This window comes from Chiroxiphia lanceolata, chromosome 5 (assembly GCF_009829145.1).
Source record: "Chiroxiphia lanceolata isolate bChiLan1 chromosome 5, bChiLan1.pri, whole genome shotgun sequence".
Classification (NCBI taxonomy): Eukaryota; Metazoa; Chordata; class Aves; order Passeriformes; family Pipridae; genus Chiroxiphia; species Chiroxiphia lanceolata.
Window position 1 is genome coordinate 14,498,654 of NC_045641.1, and position 22,330 is coordinate 14,520,983.

The following is a 22,330-nucleotide window of genomic DNA, read 5'->3' on the forward strand; positions in this document are numbered from 1 at the left end:
TTGCCTATAACAGGGAAAATTGCTTTGCTATCTGCCGAAACACTAGAATTACATTTTTCAGGAGTACATCCTCAATGGAGAGGCGGTAAGCCTACGCTACAGCGAGCACCCGTTACTGATGGCAAGGAACGAAAGATGAACATCTTCTATCACATAAAAACAACAACCTAATAGATAAATTAATGGATAGGTTAGCTAATCTTTTTTTTTCATTCTTTAAATCAAATTGCATCTCCTCTACGAAAACATCCTTTAGTTCTTGAAGATTATACAATTTTACTTAAGTAAGAGATTATATGTACACACTTACAATTATACCGATTTACTGATTCTTGAGTCATATATGCAATTCTCCCCTTTCAAAATCTATAGTAACTCACAATTCAGTCTTTCTTAAACAAAACTGTTTGAGAGTCACATATGTTTTCATTAATAAGCATGGAGATAAACTAAAGGAGGAATAGTGTAAGTCACATGATTCCATCATGAAGTTGGAGCAGGAAGACACACACATGCTACATTATTCAATGTTAATTTGGACACATGCTACATTATTCAATGTTAATTTGGTGTGAAAACTACAAATCCCTTCACACCAGCAACAGGGTGTGCCAGAGTTTACTACTTCCAGTTAATTAATTGTAGAATCATAGAATCAACCGGGTTGGAAAAGATCTCCAAGATCATCAAGTCCAACCCTTGATCCAACACTGCTGTGGTTACTAGACCATGGCACTAAGTGCCACATCCAGTCTCATCTTAAAAACCTCCAGGGACGGTTACTCTACCAACTCCCTGGGCAGCCCATTCCAATGGCTGATTACTTTCTCTGTAAAAAATTTCTCCCTAATATCCAACTCAAACCTCCCCTGGCACAGCTTAAGACCGTGCCATCTTGTCCTACTGCTGATCCACAGGCATTCAACCTTATTGTTACTGACTTCAACTTCCACAGAGTCAAGAGACTCCCTAACATACAGAGCCACCTCTCCACCTCTCCTACCTTGTCTGTCCCTTCTGAAGACCTTGTAGCCACCTATGGCAGCACTCCAGTCATGCGAGTCATCCCACCACATTTCCGTGATAGCAATTACATCATAGCTTTCCTGCTGCACGACAGTTTCCAGCTCCTGTTTGTTTCCCAAACTGTATACATTAGTGTACATGCACTTCAGCTGGGCTGCTGATATCACCTCTAACTCTGGCTTCCACCCTTAGGCTCATCTCTGGAGAGTCTGGTTTCAACCCCTTCCCCCTTCAAACCTACTATAAAGCCTCCTGATCAGCCCCTTAACTTATGGGCTACAGTTCTTTTGCCCTTGCTAGATAGATGAGCCATCTGACTCTAGTAGGCTGGGTACTATAGAATTTGCCTCATGGTTGAAAAAAACAAAAATTCTGCGGCAGCACCAATCCTTTAGCCACCTCTTGATAAGATGGTTTTCCTACTCCTCTCCTCATTCATCCCTGCAACTGCAGGAACTGAGGCGAACACCACGTGTGCTCCTGTCCCATTAACCAATCGCCCCAGCGCCTTGAAGTCTTTTTAATTACCATGGTACCTCTTTCATGTTAGTAATGTTAGTAACTCCTCACAACGTCTATATCTAGCCCTGAATATAGTATAGGGTTCTGAACAGGTTTTTGCTCTCCACTTGTCTTTTAAAAATTTTTGTCCAAACATTTTCTTAATAAAGCTATACAACATTTAAAAATGCAATAAAACAAAATATCCTGTACAATAGAGCATTTAGATGTCCTCACATTCAATAGAATTTGTCCTCCACACTAGTCCCTATCAAACTCAATTACAGCTGATGTCAAGAAAATTACTCCTCTGGCAAAATGCAAAAAGAAAAAAACATACATTTCCAGAAGTTGGGGGAGGTTTGCCCCCTCTTCTTTACACAGCAAATGTCGGAAACACTTCGTCTTCCCAAAGAGTTTAGAGCAAGGAAACCCAGGGCATATACATGACCATTTGCATCTGTGCCTTTGATAGTTTATCTCAGATTCAGATGAATCAGAATAAGCTAAAAATACTGGTTATCATAGAAAAAAAAACATAATACAGTCTTTCATGTTTTAGCATTCAGAGTAAGAGCCTGAAATAGTATTCCACCCCACACTAGAAAACATTGAAGATATGCAAAAACTCCCATGTGCAACTTTATTATCTATTATTGAAATGGGGAAAATGACAACATTGGCAAAATTTTGCCATTTTTGGTAATAAAGTAGGAAAGCAAATGAATTGGCTTCAATCCTGAATCTTCTAGTGAACAGCTGGGAAGGAGGAGGCAAACAGCAGCATCCTAAAAGCCAAACTGAAAAAGATGAGCCAAGGATCGAGAAAAGGTAAAAAGAATGCCCAATTCTCTTTGGCTTGATACAAAAAGGGGCAAAACAAAGAAAATATAACTGCAATTTATGTCCTCATTCTGATGACATGTTGCTGCTTATTATAAGGTTAGATTAAGACAAATAATATAAAGACTTACTACAAAATTAAATAAAAGCTATGTGCTTTAATCCTTGGAAATAAAAACTGTGGGTTTTTCCCACTGAAAAGCCTACCATAGATATTTACTATAACCACAGATTATATTCTACTATACCTTCAGCTATTTTGACACCTTCCTTGCCTTCTTCCTCCTCTACTTTATTTTTTCTAATGCTCAGCTAACAGATACAAAACAACTTCTAATTATTCCAGAGAAAATTAAGGTAAGTGAAAATAAAAGATTACTTTTAATTATAAAGTCTTTCTTTACTTACCAACATCTCTTTAAAAAGGTATTAGATTCTAAAGAGAGTACACTACAAAATAGTTGTGAAAGCCATGTGAAAAACACGTTTCCCACAAAAGTCTACAGCACTGGGAACACCCAAAATGTGAGACAGATTACTGTGGTTTTACTGGATCTTTCTAGCCTTCGTGTGTGTAGGTATGTGAAACTACATATTCCACAAATCTTCTCTTACAGCTTTTCAGAAAAAAATCAGCTCCGTTTTGCTATCTGTATCCTCATACCCCGCGCAGGTCTGTGGTAGAGCAGTAAAACTCCGTATCCTCTGCCTGCAGCAGGTCATAAACAATATTCTTCTCCAAGGCACAATGGCTTCTTTTTGGCCAGGAGAAAAAATCTCAAAGATGGCCTAAGAGTATTTCTCCAAGTTGGATCTAGCCAAATTATAAGCATATAGCAGTCAGAGTATTTTCAAGTTGTCTCACACTATTATTTTTTGGCAGAATTCTAGAGGGGAAGCTTTACACAAAAATTGTCAGTGGTTGAATCAACTTAAAACAGCCATTAACACAGCATGGTTAAGCACAGTCGATTAAAAGGTTTGCTACTGAATACTGCTTTTGCACAGTTAGTTCTTTGGGGAAGGAAATATGTGGTATATTCATAAACTTCTAACAATTACAATAATAATAATAAACATCTGATTAGGAGTTCTGACTCCAGCACCAGTTCATCTAGCATCAGACCGAGACAAGTTCTGAATATATTTAAAACACAAGAGGTTTACTGAAAAGCATCTATCAACAATTATTTAACACCAAAACACAGTCAAAACACCTTCCAGACAACAAGCTGTGAGAGGGTCAAGACAGGGAAGACTGCTCTAAAAGCTATAGAAATAAATGCAAAATAAATGAACTGTAGAAACATGTCAGCTTTTTACCACTCCACAGTAAGCTGTCTTGTAACATCTCATTCTATGCAGAAACACAGAGGTAGCTTTGAGCCAAATAAACAATTACATACAGTTTAACTTCTCAGGTCCTAAGATTAATAAGCAGATAAAGGCTTCTTTGTGACATAAACAGTATATCCCTCTAACCTCTAGCCTACAGAAGTCAGTAACACGCTGCAATCATGCTATCATCTGGAATCACCCACAGCTTCCCAGCCATCCCAGGCACCTTTCTGACCCTCTTGATAGATTCTAGATCCAGATTTGATTTACAAATGGGTATCTCTCCTACAGGCCTTCTATCTATTGCCTAAGCCTGAAGAAAAAAATTATGACATCCATCATGTATCCAGGACAGCCACAGAAGCAGTGGTTCTGTTGTTTGGAACAAAATGATGTTTATTTGTTCCTAATGGACAATTATCGCTTAAGAAGGCTTTGGATATTTTGCTCTTTCTTTATCCATCTGATCCTTAGAATCCTTACAGACATCGATACATATATTAAAGTTCTAAAGTATCAGCTCATTTATCAACAATCTGAATAAAAATTCATTGATTATAGTAATTTAGACTTCTTTTCTGAATTAAATCCTGGTTCATGAGCCTCGTCCCTGGAGAGGTATCTGTTAGCAAAATATACTAAAGTGCTGGCATTTCTGTTCACCCCTGTAATTTAAAATGGAAGTCGCAGAAATAAATTTTTTTTAAAAACATTTATTTTTAAGAGACAAAGTGCACAATCTGCAATGTATTAAAAAACTGTACTATTCTAGAAGGACAGACTATAATTTCTTCCCTTTTTTTGGTAAACTTAAGCTATGGCAAGGATTCCTATGATCTGATGTCGGTCAAAAAAAAAATCCTACACTTGCCTTATTGACTTGCCCTGTTTCTCTAGAGAGGTGATGAATCCTTGTTCACTCTCCTTGTTTGCTGACAAAGAACATAAGGCAGCATTGCAGAAATTATGGGTTTTTATTGATCATTTGAACTTTGCTTGTTGAATCGTTACATCAGGGAAAATGCTTGTGTCTGTCCACATACAAAATCTCAAGGGCAATAAAATATTCTTTAACCTTCTTAAGGGATCAAAGGATGATTTGATAATGTACAAATAAATCCTAAAATACATCAGCTTCTTCCCCAGGCCTAAGCGTTGCACAGTCCTATGCAACCACTCCAAACTGGCAATGAGAACTGAAGGAGTAACCCTAATCCTGATCTAGTATGGTAAACTATACTATATAAGGTATCGCATTTCACCCAGCAGGGATGATGATAATTGAACAATTCTTGTACTAAAAGATCTTGATTGGTTCCAGCATCAATGAAGTGTTACATTGCATCAGTAGGCACTAAGATGACTCTCCAAGGAGGTGTAATTTAAACATGGATTCATATCCTAAAACACAGGTTGTTTTCCATTAAGAAAAACTGAAAACATCATTTTCAGTGCTCAGCCTTGTTTCTACTACAAGTTTTAGGTCTTAATACTGCATTTAAAAGCGCTCAATAAGGTACAAAAACCAACTGGACCTCATGTAAAAAAAATAAATTTGCATTTGTTCAGAGTCAGCTCCATTCCCTTATATTGCTACAGACAAGGAATACCTATTTCCCTACACTTCATTCAATGTCAGATAGCCTATCTCAACAAAACCAATCATCAAAACTGTGTGTTTAGCATACAGATTTTTGACTCTTGCAGAAATTTCTGACTTCACAACTCCAGATGGTTGGGATCAAGCTAAATTAGTCCTAGGTTAGCCCTACACAAATTTTCTCATAATTCCTCACACCTCTGAACTTTGTGGAACTTTTCTGACACCTAATATGATATCACTTTTACAAAACCTCTAGCTCAGGGACTTTACATAATTTTCTTGGGTGATAAATACTTGTTTGGGTCATCTGCATGACAGAGAACTTAATTATGCTCAGGTATTGTTTAGCTTGCTTTTTTAAGTGAAAAAAAGAGAGGCAAAAGATTTTGTAGTAAAAGGGTATGAGCTTTTCAGGGACTTGTATCAAAATAAACTCAAAAAAACTTTGAGTTTTTCTACAAGAAAAACATTTGGGCTAATTATAGCTATTTCCTGTGACAATGTCATTTGGATATAAACATTGTGACACACTTATGTTACAGAATCACAGAATATGCAGAGTTGGAAGGGACCAACAAGGACCATCGAGTCCGACCCTTAGCCCTGCTATCCCCAACAGTCACATCATGTGCATGAGAGTGTCACCCAAACACTTCCTGAACTCCTGAACAGGCTTCATGCTGTGACCACTTCCCTGGGGAGCCTGTTCCAGTGTCCAGTTACCCTATGGGTGAAAAACCTCTTTCTAATACTCGACCTAAACCTCTCCTGACACAACTTTAAGCCATTCCCTTGGGTCCTGACACTGGTGACCACAGAGAAGAGATCAGTGCCTGCTCCTCTTCTTCCCCTCATGAGGAAGTTGTAGACTGCAATGAGTTTAACTTGCAGCAGTGAGAAACCAATGATGAATTTTATATATATAAGTTAAAGTGTCCTTTAATGTTTATTTTTCATGAAAAAATTTGAGTAGAAGATACGAATTTGAGAACTCAAGAACTTTTGTATTTCTATGGGTCCATAATGCCAGTTAAACAAGAAAGGGAACCTAATTGAACAATATAACAAAATTACTGCATTATTTAGTTAAACTGTAACCACTGCACACTTAAGCTACAACTGAAAGTAATGTTCCACTGACCTCTTGACAACATGTATGCCAGCCAAGTCTTGGCATTATGGACATATTAAAGCATGATAAAGAGTTTTAATTTTAAAAGAATGCCATTGTTAAAATATTGTTATCTTACTTAATACATTGTGTAAGAAGTTAGTAAAGCAGACTTTATAACCTCCTGATAAAATCCATTCTTTTCTCCAGACTAGCCAGTTGTCATATACAGTATGCCTTCACATTGTTGTAAAGGTCATCAATGCCCGAAATGCTGTTGAAGATATCCTTGAAAAAAAGTAAATTGCAAAATATACAAGAACACTTCCACATGAACACCTTACCACTTGGATCTTTCGGTACTTTGCTATTTTCAAGAGGTAAAACACATCCTAGCATGTCCTTGTCCTAAATGCAGGCACATGCAGTCTAATATTCTCATAAGCAAAGAAGTTACTAGTGGTTAACAATTTTTCCTTTTTTTATTAAAAAAAACAATGGTAATGCAATTTTTGCTAATCTCTTTTTGCATTTTTTTGAGTTCTCTAGCCTTACTGATAAAGCAGAGCAAATTAGTATTATAACTGTGTACTTTATTTTTAAATATAACTGTAAAATGATTAACCAAAGCTCCTCATGACACAGAAGTATTGTTAAGCCTCTACAATACACCAGTGATTTTCCGTTAACTTGACTAATTCACTTGAGTGTGATAATGTTGAAAACTAAAAGGAACAAAGTTCCATCTTAAGAGAGGCAGGATGCCTGCACCTTTTCTGAGATACAGAGACCTCTTCAGAGATTTTTCAGATTTTAAATGGAAATACTGTCCATAGATGATACACATTAAAATTCTTGAAATACACATTTTAAATGTCACTGTTTCAAAGGCGTTCTGTATTAGCATCTTCATAGGTACTGATGTTAATACTTAACAAATCCATTTTCTTACTGTTGTGCCTTTTTTCAGAAACATGTTGTAGGAGTGGCTTACTATTCTGAAACTCTCTGTTGGACAACTAGTGTATGCCCTGAAGTGTTACAGATTCCACTTTTTCTTCTCTGTAGCAGTCACTGTTTTACACGCTTACATATATGTTATTTGCCCAACTTATTTGCCTAATAAACTAAATAACCTCAATATTTCAAATATTATTCTTGTGACAGTGGTTTTATATTCCTAAAATTTCCTGTGCTCTTTTCCTAAATTCTTCTAAATCCTATTACTGAGACAGAATGAGCACAGTTTAGAGTACTCTGAATTTGGCCATATTCAAATTTACATCATTACATTAGTATCTTCTACATCCCTTTGGTTTTTTTGCAAAGTAGATGTATTTTGTCCAACATCTGGGGAGGGAATGAGAAGTAATGTGAAACTCTTTCAGAATTCACACACTTCCACATCCAAGAGCTGGTCAGAAACTGTCTTTAACTATGTGAATTTTTTTTAAAGTTTCAGAGTAGATGATGCTAGTTCCATTTTATCATCTCACTGGGTGTCAGAGAAATAACTACAGTAGCCCACAAAAATGTCTGTTCCCACTTATTAAATGGATATGTACAGCTACATATAGAAGTAAAAGACTAGAACAAGTAGAATAATATGCCTTCTAGCTAGCAAGTGACCCAGGCTTTTCATAAACACTTTATTATAGAAGAATTCTGCTGCACATTTACAGTTGATGTGTAAGCCCACCTTACAAAAGGTACTTCAGCTTCAGCATTGTAAAAAATGTGCTTTCTTTAATCCATCTAATTTACAGGAGCTGTATATACGTAAGCGCTAATTCTCATCTTAAAATAACTGCCAGCAGCGGGGGCTGAAGAAGGAAAAAAAGAGTTCACTGATTCATTGCAAATTATATTAAGGAGTACTATTGTTTTCCATGAATGATATAGGTTGTAAATGTTTTCATTATCCAAGTTGTACTTTAAGAACGCATCTACATTTTGTGATTGCAAGTTCATTAATTACAGTATGCTCCACTAATTACGTCTAGAAAGTACCTTAATTGCCAACCTACTTGAGCAATTCCCAGAAACTTTAGTTTGAAACCCAAACAATACATTAAGGAGTTTAAAGCTCTCATATAACAAAGTCATTAACACTGGAGGTATTCTGAAATTATCATCTCATATGTTTCTGTTCTTCAAAACTGTACTATCAGACAGCACAGTAATATTGTAACTCTTATTGCTACAAAGTAATAACTTATTTACATTTGACTGCACAGTTAAATTACCTTTTGATATGCACAAGTAAATTTTAATATGGTGCTAAATAATAGCCAAAATGGCTTTGTCAGAAACAACTCATGCCAAACTGAAGTAATTTATTTCTGTGACAGAGAAATGTACCTTTGAATAGAAGATGTAATATGTTTTGATTGAAGCAAGGCTGAGACTATTCTAAGTGACTCTTTCTTAGTTAAGCCAAGCAACATGAACTGCCATAAGATGGACATAAAGAATAGGGTGAGATAACTCTACTGAAAGAGTATTTATACGATCACTTCAAAACTGAAAGGGTACAACACTTGAACACCTGTGTGTCTCACTGTCTGTCCTAATTCTGGTGCTATTCGACATTCTCATGGATCTAAAAAAGACAGAAGAGATGACAGGACTATTAAAATTGCCTATGACGACAGACCATCATGGTACACAATTTATACCAGGCCAGCTTAGAATTCACAAAGCAGAGACAGTAGTAGCCTGTACAAACTGAATGTCATATTAAGGCACATGGAATATGAATTCTACTCACAATAACTATGAAGTGTCTCTGGTTTAGGGGAACATATTTCTAAAAGAAAAAAAGACCTCTGTCTTTAATTAAAACATTAATACAGTGCCTGTAACACTGGTCTGTAATTTTATCCCAGCTCCGAGGAATAAAAAAAGGCTACCTCTCAACATCACTGGCTGACTGTGGACACTGTGCCTAGTGATCCAGTCTAAGTTTCACATGTGATGCTGCTGCATAACTGGATGCTATGTAATTGTATCATAGAACAGTTTGGGTTGGTAGGGTTCCTTTAAGATGTGTAATATACACTCACACTAGTTTGGTGTGAAAATTCCCTGTGACTTCAAAACAAAACCAATGATGATCCTCAGAGACAAAATTCAATAAAGTCTCAGTTAAATAATATTCTTAGCACCTATGTACAGTCACACTGTCTGCAGATTTTCAGATTCTGTGTCAAAGTCTCCACTTGTATGAAACCTGCACAACAGTTTTTGTATATCAAAAGAGATGGTGTTAGCTGTACAGCAGGGAACAACCCTGGGCCTAAGCATAGGACGAGGACAATATTAGAACTTAACCGTAATTCAGCCCAGCTCCTGCCCTCATCCAAAAACCCCACAAACCTAGATGTAGAAAGGACGTTAAAAATGATGACTAGTATATCGCTGTGGCAGACCTCCTCTGAATACTCAGAAGCCAAGGGAAAAAAACTTCAGTACATATAAAATATTCAAAGGGACTGTTGACAGAGATCCTTAACTAAAAGAGCTTTAGGAAAACTACTGCAACTACAATTCAATTCCTCATCCATTATTAAAATTCAGCTGCTATCCCCCTGGTATTTTCCCTTGTTTCAATGATACATAAACCGTGAACTTAACTACTGTGAAATATAAATAAGGCCACAGTGCGATACGGACAATAAAGATGGAAACATCCCTTATAGAAACTGGAATACATAATAGTATTATGTGTGAAAAACATAGCAGTGTTTCAGAACATTTAGTACTTTTACCTGGGGTACACTTTATTTACTAATATAATTTTCAAGAAAAAAAGAGAATGAATCACTCGTTCATAAAAATTGTATACAGATGCAATGGAAATAGTCTTTACAGGAAAAGTTTAGTGTGAAAGAGAAATTATATGCAAGTACAGTTATGTATCAAGATGTAGGATTAAGTTCCCTCTTCCACATACCACTATGAAGGCATAAAGTATGAGGCACTTCCAGTGTAGGGAAAAAGACTTCAGTTGTGAATTAAAAAAAAACTAATCTAAGATCTACGTTTTAGTTGAAGTCAACAATCTAACATTTCTTAAAAATTCTTGTCACTTGTCTTAGAACTAAGATAAAATTTACCTCTTCTGAAGAGAAAATCTGAAAGATAATCTATAAAATTGTAAGATTTCTAAACTGCGTACAGAACAAAAAGTATAAATACAGACCTCATTATTAACAAATGTGTCTTTTTAAATAATATGCATGGGATCAATTTTCAGATGTTTACATGCCAGGACATTATTTCAATGATCCACTTTATTTTTGTCACCAGTTTTGCTGTGACAACCACCTCAGAAAGACTACTTTATTTACTATACAATTTATTTTAAAATAAATAAAAATAAATAAATTCAATACTGCTCAGTCCAATAAAAATTAACTACTTATCAAATCCCCTGCTTTAGAATGTAATTTGCAGCTCATAACAGTTTTTATTCTTCACACCTTACAACTCAACATCTAATGAATTTAAGTCTGTGTGCAGCACTATACAGGTCAGACTACAGCAGCACAAGATTTCTCAGCTCACTGTAGAACTCCATGAATTTATTAATTTTTATGGGGGTTTTTATAGCCTGCACTGAAGCAACACAAACTTGACACAGTGATGCTTTCCCACTGCACCATACATGAAAAAGTGGGCAGAGAGTCTCCATGAGGAATGCTATTTGCTACCAAAAAGAAAAATATCCTTGATCATGAGGTAGATTAAATTTAATTCTTAGGTATCATGGAAGGGCTGATGCTAAATTAAGGGGAGTGAATTTCCCAAATGTATAGAAGAATAAGCTGTAACAACACAGCAACTGATAAAATCCTCAGTCTGTGAAAAGGTTGCTTATATTTATCTGCAGACAATTTTGAAATTCAGATTCCTAGTTAGCATTTTAAAAGGGGATAAAACAAGAGTCAAGTAGAAAGACAGAGAGAATGAAAAAGGCCTCAAGCATTAACATCTCCTTAGGCAGAAAAAAAACCTGCCGCAAAAAGCAACTGAGTTACATTGTTATACCAAAAGTTTATATTGAGTGATACACACATGCTTGAGGAACATGGTTTAATACGCAGTACACAAAAAACACAACAGCAATAATAAATAAATACTGGCCTAGATCTGAATTCAGGAAAATCCTTCACCTAACATCAATAACAAAGAACAAGGTGACTTGGGCTTTTCTCAAATAAGTCAGTGCTTGCACCCCAAAAAATACAACGACTGCAGCACTAAGCAGTAACAGCCAAATCTTCTTCAACATTGATCAAGTACAGCACGACAACTACATTTTTTGGACAAGAAATCAGCAGGCTTTTAGAAAAGTCTCCAGGGAAGAGTAAAACCTGCAGTGCAGGAGAACATATGGCACCCTCCCATCCTCCTTGCTGGTAACTCCCACTACAGCACACATTCCTCCCCAAATGCATATACATTTCAGCTTTGCTCATATACAGTGCTGGAGGAGGGAAAGGGAAAGACTGAATGGAGTTCACCTTCCAGTTTCCCTTCTTCCCAGCTCCTGGAGGGGAAGAGTTGCACAAACATGAGCACCACCTGAGCTCTGGAGAGGGAATATGTATCAGCATCCAATAATTGGTTACATGTATGCTTGGTGATCAAAGAGAACAGAACGAAAACATCAACATATTGCCCCATCTAACTTGTGGCGTGGGCACTCACTTCCATGCTTATGTTCCAAAAGACTAACAGAGGCAGCAACAGTCGTGCACACTTCAGCATGGTTCAGCAAAGAGAGTACAAGGGATATATTTTGGCATGAACTAATTCTGGGTAGATTAGATAAAACTCTCTCATGACTATTTTTGGTACTATCCTATCTCCATTACTTTGAAGAGATGCTCCCTAAAATGTGGGCTTCTAAAAATGTATGCTCAGGTACTTCCCAAGTAGTCCCGTTTTCCCAACAGTATTCACTGAGAAATTCATCGCTCCCTCCTGACTTATAAAAGCCTTTCACTCTGCAAAAGTGAAAGTGGGGCAAAACTATGGCTATGAAAATGAACTGGGGGGACCTGCAAAAATCTGTATATTTGGATTTCTGGCATGAGATGTCTCCAAAGACAACTATACTTTCCTTTCTTCTGCAATTCCAACACATTTACACAGCAGAAATGCCTCAGGATGTAAATTACTGATTATTCAAGTAATTGCTGAAACAATTTTCACCTTACTGTACTCAAAAAAGTACCACACTTGGTTAGAGCTTGTAAAAGAGATGCTACCAAAATTCTCCAAAGTCCATTTAATGAAAACTTGAGAAATTTTATGGCATTATAAAAATGGGTCAAGTTAGAAAGGAAAGATACAACTTTGACTTCATCATTTTAATAAAGTATCACAAATGTTTAAACTGTTATGAAAATTAGAAAACTGAGCACCAATATCAACATCTCCCCTTTTTTTGCTGTTTTTAGAACATAAATCAGCACTTTATGCTATTTGCTGCAGCTATCTTTTTTTTTTCCTTAAATTCAGACTAGCAAATATGAAGCAGTACCTTGTCAGAAGAAAAACACTAAAGGAAACAATGACAGTTTAGATAGCGATGGATTCTCTGGGAAAGGTACTGAAAGAGGTCACGGCACAAAAATATTGTACAAAATCAGATACAGTTTTTAGTTAAGAAAAACTTAATGACTTTCAGGAATTAATTATTTTCAGTTAAATATGTATAACACACATGGTTGCAGTAATATTAAGTAATTTACTTAAGCTAATTCTACCTTTTCCCAAAGAATTTTAAGGTACAAAGTAAAAGGCAACAACTCCCAATTAGGTATTAAAATTTCAGTCAAAACCATTACTAAACACTTGTATTACCATATGCATCACATTATTATTATATGAATTACTGAAGACTGATTAAATATGCATGTGTCTATCCAAGCAGGTTTCTCCTCAAAATGCAGTCTCCTGCTTTCTTCTATTTTCAATATTTGCTTAAAATGCCTCATATCAACTAATTGTGAATTCCAGGTTGTGTGCAACCTGCCATTGAGGAAAGGGAAAAGAGAAGGCTGTTTCATGCTCCATTTGCTGTTGACAACATCTCAGTGGGGCTGTCTGCTTTGCAGACTACTCTGTGGAACATGTGTCCAGCAGGCATACAATTAACAGCCAGGAGTGCTAACAGATGACCAACCAGAAACATCACTCCCCTGGCCAAGTAACCCAAACCTCTGAGCCAACCCCTTCTCTAGCAGGGTCCAGGGGACACTAACTGAAAAGGAGGTGGCAGTTCCCAGTTCTGCCAGGCTCGCCTGGGCCATGGGAGTCTGCAGGAGCGTTTCAAATACAAATATAGGGCTCTCAGATGGCAGGCAGTGGGTTCAGCTGGGGTCACAGCTTGGAAATCAACAGCGGTAATATAGCAAGATGGTCAGTGTGAGAGGACTTCTTAATTTGGATGCTTTTGAAGGCATTTTGAGGCCTTTGTGTAATAGCATCCAGCTGAAAAATGGAGCAAGATAGGATGGCTGTATGCCCTAACCCTGGACATGCCTAGATACTGTGATGGAAGCTGCTGTCTTTGCCACCATCCCAGAGGTAGTCAGGCAATGCGAATCCAAATCTGGGAAACAATAATTGTTTCGCTTATCAGTTCTTTGCTTTAATATGATTTGAAAAAAAATAAAAATCCAAAGAACCAGGAAAAAATGTTCTCTAACCTCAAACTAATTAAATTTGATTGCAAAACCATATCCCTAATATATTGTAACAGAATATCTCCCCATACTGCCTCCTCACAAAAAGGAAAATCTCTGCATTTTGTTTGTTTTACTAACAGACACTTCATAACTTCAGTATCTGGTATATAATAATCTTCAACTTTATAAGAGCCAAAATTGACCCTGAATATTGCAGGAGTTTATCAGAAGTGGATGTGGAGTCAAATGCAGGTGAGAATGCTGCACAGGGAACAACCCAGAGCTGGGAAGGCAGGCTCTCAACAAGAGCTGCTAACTGGGAAAAGCGGCTGACGGAAGGCAAGGGGGCTCTTCCATGCCCAATTAGTGAGCCCCCCTGCTCACTCCCACACCAGGAAACCTTCTGCTGAACGTAAATTAAAGAACTAAAATTTACATTCATTTCACAATGCTTTTTCCACTTTAACTGCAAAGTACTTCAAAAGTTGAACAATTACAGTTGCTGCTATTACTGGGTTAGAAAATAGAGGCTTCCAAGATCTGTTTAAGAAAAAAATGTTACATTCATATGGGGGAAAAAAGGTATCTTCATGAAACAAGGCCTTTTAAAAAGGGCCAGTGTTGCCTAATTGTTAAGGCATAGAAACTTGTGAACTCAAATACTCCATTAAGAACCTGCCTGTTTACTTCTTGTCATTCAGAACTTCACCAAATTTGCCCACTTGTGGCAGTGAGTTTTTCTAATACCTTCCTAAACCACCTACTACACACTTCATGAGGAATTTCCTAAAGAGTGCTGCAAAATTGCAAACCAGAATCAATAATGAAAAACTATCAATATTCAGAAAGTAACATGTGACACAGGGTCCCCTGCACATTTACCACAGTAATAATATTCTGATACTGAGCAGGAAAGCCCTAGATACCACTTTCATTTAAAAATCCTTCTATTTTCGAAATGTTGCTATTAAATTCACCCATATGTTCCAAAAACTACAGCTCTCATGAGTCTTCTATATTAATGGCAGTTGAAAACTGGAATACACTTGAAAAAGGTTACTATTTGAACTACATTAGCACAGTGCAGATCCATTCTCAGACCGAAAACTTGTTTCACTGAAAAGAGAATCACAGTTAACTTGTTATTTCTTCCCTGCTTTGCTTCTTTTTTATTTCTTTTTTTCTTCTTTCATAACCATCCTTATTTCTATATAAAATGTTTAAAGATCAAATATCTTAAATGCTGGAGGTATAGCAAATAAAAAGTGCCCAAGTACTGAACAGTCAGTCACACACTATCATTTCCACCTGCATTCACGATGCCTCAGGTTACAGACATTCAGACTCCCGATGGTTTGTTAACAAGACCTCCATATTTTCCCTCTACATAAATATTGGAGTTAGACATCCATTCATCTCAAAGAAAGAGGTATCTTTTAAATCTTGCTAATGTTTTTACACTAAAAGCATGTCTTCTCTGATTTAGCAACATGACCTGTTAAAGCAATGTCAAACATCTAATAAAACAAGTACTACTACTATGGCTAGCATGTTTCCTTCAATAATCATCTGCCTGTTCTTCAATAATCATCTTTTGCTAAAGTCACCTAAATAACACACTATATATTCTGTTTAAGTTTTGCTGATCATTTCTTTCTGGTTACATGAAGTTTTCTTGTGCTGCACAAATTATTCCAATGAGAAAATACACCTACACAGTGTAAGGCAGTGAGGTGAAGCAATGGCTGGAGATGAAATTTAGAGATGACCAACAAGACAGATTTTTTTTTGTTGTTTTACAACATTTAATGAGCCATTAACACAATGGAATAATTACTGGTTTCTCTTCTCCTATGAAATTGAAAATACTTTTTGTATGTGTATAATAAAACACAGAGGTAACACCTGAAGAATTATGCACAACACCACCTTATTTTTATTTTTAATATTATTTTTATTATTTCTAAAACCACTTAAAATACGTGTTATGCCAATATTTCACCTTTCTTTTTTAAGGCACATGTTTAGCCATTACATGCAGAGGTTGCAAGCTGAAAAATAAAAGTGAACTATCTTGAAGTCAGACATTCATTTTAGCTATTCCAAGACTCAAAACATTCTATCATCTGTTCCTATGGAAACTGAAAGGATATTCTAGGTTATATCAGTATCAGCCGATTATGTTACAGAGAAATCTGTGGTTTATTTTAATCCAGAGTTCAGAGGTATAAATTCATTCTTAGTGTTTAGCTTGGTGATTTTGAATTACTGAGGCACAGTTAACACTTCAGTTCCATTAGATCATACTTCAAGATAAAATGAATTATTTTTAGACCAAAATAGTCAAGGGAAAATTTCATAAGGTTTGGTTAATCCCCATGAAGTTCACCATTCAGATGTAGGATATAAAGAATACATACTTGGAAGGTATTTTTTGGTTGTTAGATGAGCCATACTATGCTGGATCACATCTTAACAGAATAGTTCAAGGAAAAAATAATTTAGATTTATTGAAAACTCCTTCAGTAGTGCCATGCACCAGATGGCCAGATGAAGGAATCTGATTTAGCAAGTTAACAAGATCATGAAAATCATAAGCATAAGACTGAAGATGAAAATAAAATTGAATAATGCAACATGAGTATATTTCTATGACAAAGAAACTTAAAGGTTAGGATAGAGTAAAACTTGCTAAGGTATTTAAACATATTATGTGAAAGTTCTCTATACAAAGCTATTGTAAAAGAAAGAACAGAAATAGTATAAGTTAGTAGGATTTTAATTAAACAGACTCAAATGCCACTGTAATCTTTCACAATGAAAGCCAATATGACAGCTACAGCACGTTGAAATAAGTCTTCTCTGTCTACATCAGAATTAGAAAAAGCAGTAAAATGGGTGGCTAAAATGAATTTAAATACAAAGCTTTGGATCTCATACTCTGCCTTCACTCAGCAAAACTAGACGATTTAAAGTCAACTGTAGCTACCATCCTAAGCTTATGCCAAAAGTAGCAAGCAGGTTCCAATTTTCCTTTTTTACAGGTAAGACTTCATCTTCTTATTCTAGATTCAAGAAATTGACTTCAAACTGAATAATCAAAAATGCATTCCATTTCTATATCATATTGTAGTCAATCACTTTATTATGAAATAACTGTCTCAGTCTAGTTTCCATCAGGATCTCCCCCAGGGAATCAAGATTGTGGAATAATAAGGAAACATAACAACTACTGCCTAAAGTGTACTATATTGGTTAAATTTTTGACAGTGATGTAGTTAAATTCTAACCACTAGCTTTCAAAGTAGAAATAAATGCCAGAACAAAAAAAAAGAAAAAAAATGAAAAAAAGCAATGATTACTCTATGACTTTAAAAAAAGTAGCATTTCAACACCAGTTATTCCAGGCTTTTTATGAGGGTAACTAACAGTATATGGATAAAAAAGATGAATGGTTGTGTGCCAAATTGGAGGGGTTCTTTTCTCTTTTTTTTTATACTTTATTTGCTATTCTAATGATTATTTTGTAATTATGCACACATACGCAGTTATGCATATCTACATAACAGCAATCAATTCTACTGACATTCTGAAGTACACAAGGGCTTAAATCATTTAAAAGGTATGACAAAATAAGAAAGCTAATATGTAAAAGCAGCAAAGAGCAGGCAAAAACATCTGGAAGCTAAAATTTTGCTTTTGACTAGCTTAGTACATGAGTGTGGGTAATGTAACAGATTCTAAACTAAATGAACTAAAGATGAACATTAAAGAGGCCACTACACAACCATGGAACACTCAAAGTGACATCCTCCTATGATATCAGACTTTGTTCTGCAGTCAAGCTCTTCTCCATAGAGCCAAGAACTTTAGACAGCATATTCATACACTTGCACAGTCCATTTTACTATAAAGCATTCACCTGAAGATGACACTAAACTAACAAAAAAAAAGCAGGCATACTTTGATTTAAATCAAAGTGTTAAAATATCATAAACTAATCTAGAATAAAGGATGTTTCAGTGAAACATATACTCTTGCTAAAGTAGGCAAGATTGAAACTGAGAAACTCAAGATCACAGGACCCTGCCGAGAGAGTCATGATCCAAGAGCCATCCACACCTCTGGCAGTAGTAATAGGAAGCAATTAAAAAATGCAACATTATCATATTTTTCATGTTTCATCAAAAAAGTGAAAAACTGGAGCCCAGTGCCAGCCATTCCTAATATCTAAATATCTCAAACACCTCCAAGTGTATTTGCACAACTGGAAAATGCTGCCACAGGATAATAAAGAGCATGTATTGCTTAAGATCCTTGACATTAGATTGAACACATTAAAGATTAATTTCACCAATCCTGCCATAACACTGCAAGTTGTGCTACATAAGCACTCAGATCAGAGGGCCCTGAAATGAAATAAATTACGCAACCTGATGATTGTGTCTGGAAAACTGGTCAATTATGTGCATACTTTACCCTCCAATCCCTTGGGGATAAGGAAGAGACCTATTAGAGATCCTTGACAAGAGATTAAATGCTGATCTATGAAAGATGTCAGATTAATTTCACCAATTTTTCCATAACACTGTAAGATGTACTATACAAACACCTAGTGTAGGGAACCTGAACTGAGATAAATTGAGCAACTTCTGGATAATCACCTCCAGACAACTGGTTAATTATGCAGACACTTCATCCACCCATCACTTTTCTCAGGCACTGAACAACATTAGTTAAGAACAATTATGCATATACATCTAGTTAATAATTTTTTAATGTAAAAAAAAAAAAAAAGCTGTACCTATTCCAGAGACAACAACTTACAGGAACGGTGCAGTATGAAAAAGAATTCAAAACAGAACAATTCACAAAACAAATTCTACTCGGTGAGTTACAATATAAAAACTCAAAATTCTCCCAAATATGCTTAAAATGATGACAGTTTGAAGATGTTACACTGAATAACTGAAAAATTTTTGTTCAGATCATATTGTTTACCTATTATATCCTGTGAATACAAATCCAGTATTTGAATATCTTTCATAATTAGAGTTTAGATTTATTTATGTTGGGGGGTTTCCCCCCCTCTCCTTTATTCTGTGAGCAAAGCTCATAATTTTGGAAAAAATAAATCTGTGTATTTTAAAAAAACCTGCAGACACAATTTAACATGCATTTGGACAAAGGACAGTTATTAAGTTTACATTTATTTTTTTCTTTCTCTAACATGATCAGGACACCTCACTACATGATCACCAGAACAATTTCAATGAATTATCACTGAATTTAATTCTCCCCAGATCCATGCTAGGCACGTAAATAAATTTTCCCACACCTTAAATAAGGGAAATTGGACAACAACCATCACATGATTTATTCAAAACCTCAAAAAAGAAGTAGTCTTACATCTACAGATGCCTTCAGGAGACAAAGAAAGAAAATTTTTACTCTTTATGATCAAAGATACAGAATGTTTCTGTAACACACACAAGGACAAACTGTTTAAGGTGTAAACCCACAGATATATGAGTTCTACTCTCATTTCCACACCACATCTTGCTTGACCTAAATGGATATTTATATTTTAATCAATCTTTAATTATACATAGTCCTCTTTTCCAACTCTTTTCTGCACACACATGGCCTGGCTCTTAATGCTACCAATGCTGTCACTAGCAGATGGAACTAAGTCTGGTCATCCCTGGCTGTAAGGCCAACATTAAGCATGTCAGTACACAGCAGAAAGAGTTTGAAGAGTGAGCTAAGCTGCAGAGAAACGTTTCTTCTTTGTAAGCACAGCAGCTCCAACACTGTGTCTGGAAAAATAGTTCTACCTGGAATTGAGCTACGGTGATCTTAACAAATTTCTCTTGTTCCCAGTAATCTCTTATTATTCAGATCTTCACACAATATTGCTGTTGAAAATAGGTGTGAAGAGGTGCCAAGAGCAAATTCAGATTCTTCTCCAGCCTATGGTTCATCCTGGGAGCGAAAGAAATGCTGGGGATGCTTCAGATGGTTCCAAGATGGATAGAGTACGTCTTTTTTTTTTTTTTCCTTTTAAAGTAGAAAACATTGCTGTCCCTTCTCTTAGAAGGGTGACTTTTTTAAAGTTCTCGATGAATCTCTGCTAGAGGAGTCTCTCCTGCTTTCTATGCTATCTGCCATTAACCTGCTTACAGCGTGAAGGAAAGTTAGCGAGGAGGTCCGGACTAAACAGTAAGGACAGGGGTTTGAAATCTATTTCCTTGAAACTGTTCTGTGAGTCACGAAAAATCATCAGTCTGTGCTATGTACACCAGGAGTGGCTAACAAAGCATACGTGACAATAAAAAAACCTGCCTGTAGCCACCGGTACCCCTGTGTGATCGGGTTTGCTATTATTTGTATTACTTTTGTCAACAATAGCAAAGAAAGATTACTCTTTCTAAAAGGGTTAGGAAGACAAGTATGGTTGGCAGCTCTATGAAAGCCTGTTAAGTCTAGACAGACACTTCTACTTTAAACCCAGATGGCAGCTTTAAGATACCACAAGGAACATGAGTTGAAGCCTTCACTTCTGAAGCAGTCAATGGCTAATACCACACTTCCAAACAAAGGGGGAAAGAGATTTCACTTCCTCAGAGAAATACACAAATGTCACAGTGGTGAACATGCTATAAAAATTTGTATTACATCGTAGAGAAAAAGACAATGTATTACTTAGGTGTAAGTATCTGGTTTCCTGTGCTACTGCTGAAGGTTATTTGGGGAAATCTATGCACAGCTCATTAGCTTATACATCATTAAATTAATAACCAAAATAACGAAAATACTTTCTAACCTAACCAAAGGAGATAAATAAAAATGTTGAAAGTGGCAGTTTAAACTTTTTAGCTCTGTTCTTTTTGTCAGAGTAACTTCTAGCAGCATCTCCGAAAAAAACTCTGAATTCTAGAAAAGACATTCGCCAAATTGCAATGCCTTTTGCTTAAAAGGAGATATTTATAGGTTTTTTATGTATTTCTACTTCCCACTTCTCTTCCAGGTGAACACTGAAATACTCTGAAATGGAGACACAAGGCAAACTCTCTTCTTAAGGCATTGCTGAAAAGGGCTAGATGGAAAACAGAAATACAGCTCGCTCTTACGTAGGCAACCGATCTCATGTATTATTTACACAGCAGATCAAAACAAAGGTGAAAACTAAAATTGCAATTGCAGATATGAATATCAAATAAGTGAAGAACCACCTGGAAAAAAAAAAGAGATGCACTATTTCCAAAGGTACAGACTTGGCCACCAGAATAGACGCTAGCAGGAAGACAGTCCATCTGAAGAACCCTGTAGTACCAAATGCAGGAAAAAAATGAAGATGCCATGTCCTCTTGTAGGAAATGTCAGGGCGTGGAAGGTGTAAATGTAAATCAGCTTGTCAATAAAACACACAGTTACATAATAGGAATCAAAGATATGATCTACTAGTCATATCTCAAAGTCTAGATTTCTTGGGCAGTGCCTGCATGTGCATTTTCTAAAGCATACTATTTTTCCCAACATAAATTCACGAATCATATCCAATAACAAATCTGTGAAGCATAACCCAACACCTCTTCATGAAAACATCCCCACTTCTGATATGACTAAGCACTAATAATTTTCTTCCAGACAATCTTCCATTTGTTGGAAACAGGCCCCTGGCTAAAGCACAACAGGCATATGCTTTAATAATCTCTTGATTACCTGGATACAGCCTGGAACACCTAATAAATCTGTCAATTTTCAGGTGGAGTGGGATTGATTTCCCCAGGTTTCTCTGCCAGTTTCACTTTAGTATTAATGAGAGAAAAGTATTAGAGAAGGTCAAATCTGACATGAAAAACTAGAAGGAGTACACACTGATGAAGACTTTGCTACATTTAAAATAAGTGTCCGCTTGCTTTTTCTTAGGCCGTATCTTTGGTCAATTTTTATTTAACATTTTATATGTTTCATAGCTTGCAATGAGTCCAGTCACAGCTTGGCAACATTCTCAAATAGCCAGAAGTTTCAACACTGGAATTGTAATCAGGTGAAAAATGACAGTGGTTTTATATATCACTTTGCTATCAGTAAATAGTCAAGGGTATTTACCACAACCATGACTTACTGCGGAAAATTAGTTGAAATGAGAGGTCTAAGAAAAAGTTTGAAACATACTGATAATTTTAATCCTCAATTGTC

General features: G+C 36.1%; 1 protein-coding gene across 1 annotated transcript in view; it reads right to left on the minus strand.

The window, feature by feature from the left end:
• Window positions 1-22,330, minus strand: part of COG5 (component of oligomeric golgi complex 5) — a 104,661-nt gene that overhangs the window by 81,346 nt on the left and 985 nt on the right. The gene's annotated exons all lie outside the window — the stretch shown is intronic.